The 8,072-nt window shown below is 41.6% G+C and overlaps 1 non-coding gene across 1 annotated transcript; it reads left to right on the plus strand.

Annotated features, from left to right (window-relative positions):
* Window positions 1-6,224: 6,224 nt before the first annotated feature.
* Window positions 6,225-6,334, plus strand: LOC143990686 (U6 spliceosomal RNA). The gene has a single exon (XR_013277408.1). It is a non-coding gene; the product is annotated as a U6 spliceosomal RNA (small nuclear RNA).
* Window positions 6,335-8,072: the final 1,738 nt, after the last annotated feature.

Genomic DNA, 8,072 nt, shown 5'->3' on the forward strand with positions numbered 1-8,072 from the left:
CAAAGAGTGCGCCTGTCCACAGACTCCGTTGATAGGCTCACAGTGGTGTAGTAGTTAGTACTTTCACCTAGCAGCAATAGGGTCACTGGTTCAAATCCCGACCACATCACCATCTGCCTGGAGTTTGCATGTTCTCCCTGTGTCTGCATGGGTTTCCTCTGGGTACTCTGGTTTCCTCCCACACTCCAAAGACATGCTGGTAGGTTAATTAGATCCTGTTTAACAAAATAAATAAATTGGCCCTAGTATGTGTATGTGTTTGTAAGCACGTTGGGACCCTACAGGGTAAAGGACCATGCTATACTGCAGATAAGACCAGCGGCAAAAAGCACCCTGAGGGGATTGAGTTCACAAAGGTAGTGCTATACAAGTCACTCATTTATTCATCCACATTCATAAAAAATAATCAGTCTTGGATCAGTTATCAAGCACCTGATGCTGATATAACTGATTGAATTTGCTATGGATGTGGGATCCCTTGAACATTGCCTATGCTGACTATCCTGTTCCTCCTCAACCTTGATGATGCTAGCTTCCAACAATATTTCTGGTTTAGGGCTCCACCAACACCACCCAAGGCCCAATTTTTATTGTAATGTAATGTAATTACAATTTTTGGTATAATATTTTCCAGCAGGGCATGTTCCTGCACCCAACAAGAGTAACTGTGAGGGGTTACAGTGTTCTGGCGCCACCAAAACCAAAGCCCCAATTTTCCTGCCCTTGTTTAACAGGGCCATGTAATTACAATTTTTTATATAATATTTCACAGCAGGGCCCTTTTCCTGTGCCCAACAAGGGTATCTGTGAGGGGTCACAGTGTTGTGGCACCAACACCACCTCCCAAGGCCCATTTTTTCTGCCTCTGTTTTAACAGGGGCATGTAATTACAATTTTTGGTATAATATTTCACAGCAAGGCATGTTCCTGCGCTCAACAAGAGTAACTGTGAGGGCTTACAGTGTTCTGGTGCCACCAAAACCAAAGGCCCACTTTGTCTGCCCCATTTTAACAGAAGCATGTAATTACTATTTTTGAAATAATATTTAAGTAGGGCCCGTTCCTGCACCCAACTTGAGTAACTGTGAGGGGTTACAGTGTTCTGGCGCCACCAAAACCAAAGCCCCAATTTTCCTGCCCCTGTTTAACAGGGCCATGTAATTACAATTTTTGATATAATATTTTACAGCAGGGCCCGTTCCTGCCCCAACAAGAGTAACTGTGAGGGGTTACAGTTAGACTTGTGCACAACGGAAAATTTTGTTTAGTTTCGGTTCGTTGTCATTCGTAAAATACATCATTTCGTTCTGTTATATTTGTTATGTTACGTAAATACATTTTCGAATAATTCGTTATTATTCATAGAGTGTCGAATTTATTCGTTCGTATTCGTTGAAATTCGCTATTTATGTATGTATAGACATTCGTGATAATGATTCGTAGTTTGGAAAATCGTTTGTTTATTGAATCTTTTAACACACACAATGACAACGTTTCTTCTCCTCGGCTCAAATACAATACAATACAACACCCTTCTAACTCAGTTCTCAGGAATGCACTTTGCCAGTAATCCATCCTCCGGCACAAAATTAATTAGCTGATTGGACTATAAGATTTACTTTGATCTGACCTTTTGTTTCATTAGATCATTAAAGAATTACCGAATCATATCGAATTAATTTGAATTCATTCGTTATATTTCTTTCGTATTCGTTGTTATTCGTTATTTTTTTATTCGGACATTCGGATGTATCCGAATGTCTGAAAGATGCAAAATTCGTCCGAATTTCGATTCGTTACGAAACAAATTGCACAAGCCTAGTTACAGTGTTCTAGTACCACCAACACCTAAGGCCCAGTTTTTCTGCAGAGTATATAGGGCAGGCCGTATAGTATATTTACTGCTGTTCAGAGTATATAGTGCCTGGGGGCTGCCACTGTGACTCTGCCCACTGTCTGCCCAGCACTTACCCCATTTTAGTGGTGGGTCAGGCAGCAGGTGACAGCGGAGAGCTGTGGGACAGCTCCTGTGTCCTCTATGCTTCCACCTCCTCTCTTCTTAAGTCTGCTAGATGTCCAATCGGGGAGCCTGTGCCTTCAGCCAATCAGGTGACTGGTATTGTCCTTCATATGCAGCCACTTGTGCCCGTAATATGCAGCCACTTGTGCCTGTCAAATGCAGCCACTTGTGCCCATCATATGCAGTCACTTGTGCTCATCATATACAGCCACTTGTGCCCATCATATGCATCCACTTGTGCCCATCATATGAAGCCACTTGTGCCCATCTAATGCAACCATGTGTGCTCATCAAATGTACCTGTAAAGTGCCTGAAAAGTTCCTTACAAGCCTCCCCAGTGTGAAAGTCCAAGTCTTGCAAGCAGCATCTTTGGGGAGGTGCGGGAGCGGTTTATAAATCACTCCTAAACTGCCCCTGCCATGGAAATCAATGGGCAGTGCTGTCAAAGCACCTACAAAGTGCTTCAGCAGTGGCACTTTATAGGCACTTTTAACCCTTTCTTTGGCCAAAACTCCCCGCTAGCAGCCAAAAAGTGGCACTATAACAGCGGTAAAGCGACACTAAAACTAGCGGTGCTTTACCACTAAAGCGGCCCATGCCCCAGTGTGAAAGGGTTCTAACAGGTTATTTCTCTCACATGGCATGTGCATACCTCAAATTACACACCAAAACACATTCTACTAGTCCTCCTGAGTATGGCGATACCACATGTGTGAGACTTTTACACAGCCTGGTCACATGCAGAGGCCCAACATGCAGGGAGCACTGTCAGGTGTTTCTAGGGACATAAATTACATATATAATTTCCCACACTTTTGAAAGCCCTGGAGAACCACACAAAATTACCTAATTTTTGAAAGAAAACACAACATATATATTATGAGGTATTATGAGTCTTTTGAACGTGTCATTTTTTACCACATGTTTTTGGAAAATGTGGAAAGAAAATGCATTTTTCTGTGCATTTTTTATAGCGTTGATGGGTGCTGATGATCCACTGATAGTGTGGCACTGATGAGCACTTATTGATGGGCACTAATGGACACTTTTATGGCACTGATGGGGCACTGTAGAGCACAGATGTGGCACTATAGGGCACTGTTAAGCACAGAAGTGATACTGATGGGGCACAGATGTGCACTGATGAGGCATTGATGGCCACTGACATGGCACTGGTGGGGCACAGATGTGTAGTGATGGGGCATTGCTTGGCACTGACATGGCATTGATGAGGCACAGATGTGCACTGATGGGGCATTGTAGACCAATCATGGGGAACAGATGTGGCACTGATGGGCACAGATGTGGCACCAATGGGGTACTTTAGCGCATTGCTGTGGCACAGATGTGCACTGATAGGGCACTGCTGGGGCACAGATGTGGCACTGCTGGGGCACAGATGTGGCACAGATGGGACACTGCTAGGCACTTCTGGGGCACAGATGGGACACTTCTTTGGCACAGATGGGGCATAGATGGGGGAATTCTGGGGCACAAATGGGGCATTTGGAATAGTAAAAAAACTCATGCAGCCTCACGCTGCAGCTTTTTTCTCTTCTGCTCACACAATCGTTGTGAGCAGCAGAGAGAACCGGCCATGACGCTGGTTTGTTCAAAGTGATCGCTCCATAATTGGATGGAGAAATCACATGGTAAAGGGCCTTTCACCCTGATCTGTGATGCACTGGGTCCTGAGAACCTGGCGGGCATGAACACTCCCATGTGCGCTCCCCCAGGGGGTGCACGGGAGAACGATTCTGGGAGGACGCTATTGTACATCCTCCCAGAATTATCTGGCTGTAGCTGTCATTTGGCTATGGTCGGTAAGTGGTTAAGGTGCTTCTCCAAATATACTTTTTTATGTACAAAATGTACTCTATTGCATCAGTGCCTGTGTAGCTGTAAAATGCACTCCTGTAATGGATGGAATTAAAGGCAGAACTACATGGGCTTGGGATCAATGGGCTTCCAGGGGGCATAAGAAGTGAATCTGGTTAATAGGAAAAGAAGTTACAGCCACTTTATGGTGCTTAATTTTACCTGTAACACACCTGTGTTGCTTACGAGATAGTTTTGGAAAGGAAACCAAAACACAAGGGCTGATATTTTTCCAACTTATAAAATCGTTTTTGGTGGTTTGCATGCACAAAAGTACAGAAATGAAAATATGATTATTATAAACGTTATGTCTAAATTACTTGTTAGTTAAATACCTTTATTACTAGCACAGGAGCAAAGGTTAGAAAAAAGCATAAAAATACAGTGAAATGAAAACACTATTTATGTGTTGTTTTGCATATCATCACATTAAAGTCTTTACATGTTTAATACAGTCTGTACCAGAGACCATTTTAATTAAAATTTTATTAAATCACAAATCGTGTTTATTTTGTGTTTTTCCTATTAAAGCTGTTCTGTATTTAAAGGTTTGTTTTAGAGCTTTGTTTGTTCTAACAAAAAAGATCGTACTGTTAAGAGACCACAAAAAGTGAACAAGTAAGGAAATCATAATTGAGTAGGAACCGAGAATGACTGCAGACCAGCTGCCACAACTGCTGTCACTTCAGCAGGATGAATTCAGTCCATTATATCAGCATTATCAGCACAACTGTCCCAGGATGATATGTAACTGTGCGGGGACAGTGCAGCACAGAAATAGCTTCAGAAGTGCTCTATTCATTCTATTCTAAATTACTTACAATATGCTTATATCCGTTCTTCTGAGCTTATTTTAAGTGTGAAATTCTGTTCAGAGCATTGATTGGGGTATTCAGTTCCACATTTCCAAAGCGTACTCATTGCTTAATACATAAAATTGTTGTTAAGCATCCAGCTGAATGGAGGCTTGAAGGTATGTGTTTAAGCCCTTTCAATTTTCTTTTGATGAATAATGCATAAAATTAAAATAGCTGAAGCTTGGCTAAGCCCTGAACCTCAAAACAAATGTGTCAAAGTTGTTAAAACATTATTCAGTATATAGAGTAGGAAATATACTCTTATATTGAAAAATTTATTAAAAGAAAAGATCACATCCCTTATTAACTCTGAAAAATGCTGCTTGTAATTTTCCACATCCCTATCTTTCCATCAAGTAATGCTTATAAATTAATATATCATTTACATACATTTAGAGCTATACAGTAGATAATAGGTGGCATATATTAATTGAATATGTATTTGTGAATGTTTGCATCACAAAAAGGCATGAAAAAAAATCATATGATTTATAAAAGAAATGATAAAACATTTTTACACACCGTAAAGTGCCCCTCAGCACCTAGTAAATTTTACACAGGCATATCTGGTGTTTGCCAAAAGAAGTCAGCTGACTTGAAGACCATATTGGTTTTTTTTTTTTTTTTTTGTTAAACCTTGGTGATTAGCTTTAAAATCCTATCAAAATACCATAAATTCTGTAAAGCCTGGCAGTGCATTTTTGTTGCAGTTGTACATACATTTGTTTATTAAATTATTTTGCCAACTTGGTTACGCTGAAATCAATTCCCCAAAAATTGGTGAGCTGTGTAAAATCTAAATGAAAACAGAATTGAATGATTTGCATAATTCATAAACCTATATTTTATTCACAATAGAAAATAAAAAACATATCAAACTTAAACTGAGAAAATGTATAATTTTAGGAAAAAAGTAAGGTAATTTTGAAATTGATGGCAACAACATATCTCAAAAAAGTTGGGACAGGGCAACACAACGCAACACAGCAGCAGGGAGTGTGGCGATAGTTTACCTTAAAGATCGTAACATACAGGCATATGGGATTTAATATTGACATAAACTCACACACATTCCACACATCAAACTGGATGCACTGGTGTCTTTATTCAACCTAAACAACTATGTAAATATGTATGTGACCATGTAACAATGCTGGCAAAGAAAGTGGCAATAAAAAGAAAGAGCTTGAAAAACATTTTGCAATTAATTAGGTTAATTGGCAACAGACTGGTAACATGATTGGGTATAAAAAGAGCATATTAGAGATTCAGAGTGTGTCAGAAGTAAAGAAGTTCACCAATTGTGAAAAGCTGTGAGGTCAGGTGAGGAGTATTAAGGCAAGTTTTTCTTGCTTACAGTCAAGCATGGTGGTGGGAGTGTCATGGTCTGGGGCTGCATGAGTGCTGCCGGCACTGGGGAGCTACAGTTCATTGAGGGAACCATAAATGTCATCAAGTACTGTGACGTGTGCTCGCTTCGGCAGCACATATACTAAAAAAATTGGAACGATACAGAGAAGATTAGCATGGCCCCTGCGCAAGGATGACACGCAAATTCGTGAAGCGTTCCATAAAAAAAAAAAAGAAAAAAAAAAAAGTACTGTGAAGTACTGAAGCAGAGCATGACCCACCTCTCTTCGGAGACTGGGCCACAGGGCAGTATTCCAACATAACGACCCCAAACACACCTCCAAGTTGACCACTGCCTTGCTAAAGAAGCTGAGGGTAAAGGTGATGGACTGACCAAGCATGTCTCCAGACCTAAACCCTATTATGCATCTGTGGGGCATCCTCAAACGGAAGGTGGAAGAGCACGATATCTCTAACATCCACCAGCTCTGTGATGTCATCATGGAAGAGTGGAAGAGGACTCCAGTGGCAACCTGTGAAGCTCTTGTGAAAGTCATGCCCAAGAGGGTTAAGACAGTGCTGGAAAATAATGGTGGCCACACAAAATATTGACATTTTGGCCCCAATTTGGATATTTTCCCTTAGAAATGTACATACTTTTGTTGCCAGCCAGTCTCAGGTGTGAATGGGGAACAGGTATGTTAAATTTGGTGTTATCGCTCTCACTCTGTCATACTGGTCACTGGAAGTTCAACATGGAACCTCATGGCAAAGAACTCTCTGAGGATCTCAAAAATAGAATTGATGCTCTACATAAAGTTTGCCTGGGCTATAAGAAGATTGCCAGGATCCTGAAACTGAGATGCAGCATGGTGGCCAAGACCATACAGCAGTTTAACAGGACAGGAGCTACTCAGAACAGGCCTCGCCATGGTCAACCAAAGATGTTGAGCGCACGTACTCAGCATCATATCCAGAGGTTGTCTTTAGGAAATAGAGTGCTGCCTACATTGCTGCAGAATTTGAAGGGGTGGGGGGGTCAGCCTGTCAATGCTCAGACCATATGCCGCACACTGCATCAAATTGGTCTGCATGGCTGTCATCCCAGAAGGAAGCCTCTTCTAAAGATGATGCACAAGAAAGCCCACAGTTTCATGAAGACAAGCAAACTTAGGACATGGATTACTGGAACCATGTCCTGTGGTCTGATGAGACCAAGATAAATGTATTTTGTTCAGATGGTGTCAAGCGTGTGTGGTGGCAACCAGGTGAGCCATACAAAGACAAGTGTGTCTTGCCTACAGTCAAGCATGGTGGTGGGAGTGTCGTGGTCTAGGGCTGCATACGTGCTGTTGGTACTGGGAAACTGCAGTTCATTAAGGGAACCATGAATGCAAACATGTACTGTGACATACTGAAGCAGAGCACAATCCCCTCCCTTCGAAGACTGGGCCAACCCCAAACACACCTTCAAGACAACCACTGCCTTGCTAAAGAAGTTGATGGTAAAGGTGATGGACTGGCCAAGCATGTCTCCAGACCTAAACCCTATTGTGCATCTGTGGGGCATCCAGCTCCGTGATTTTGTCATGGAGGAGTGGAAGAGGACTCCAGCGGCAACCTATGAAGCTCTGGTGAACTCTATGCCCAAGAGGGTTAAGGTAGTGCTGGAAAATAATGGTGGCCACACAAAATATTGACACTTTGGGCCCAATTTGGACATTTAAACTTAGGGCTGTACTCACTTTTGTTGCCAGTGGTTTAGACATTAATGGCTGTGTGTTGAGTTATTTTGAGGGGACAGCAAATTTACACTGTTATACAAGCTGTACACTCACTTATTTATATTGTAGCAAAGTGTCATTTCTTCAGTGTTGTCACACGAAAAGATATAATAAAATATTTACAAAAATGTGAGGCGTATACTCACTTTTGTGAAATACTGTATATAATCCTTCTCCATTAT

This window comes from Lithobates pipiens, unplaced genomic scaffold, assembly GCF_037356315.1.
Source record: "Lithobates pipiens isolate NorthernLeopardFrog02 unplaced genomic scaffold, aLitPip1_a1.2 Scaffold_18, whole genome shotgun sequence".
Lineage (NCBI taxonomy): Eukaryota > Metazoa > Chordata > Amphibia > Anura > Ranidae > Lithobates > Lithobates pipiens.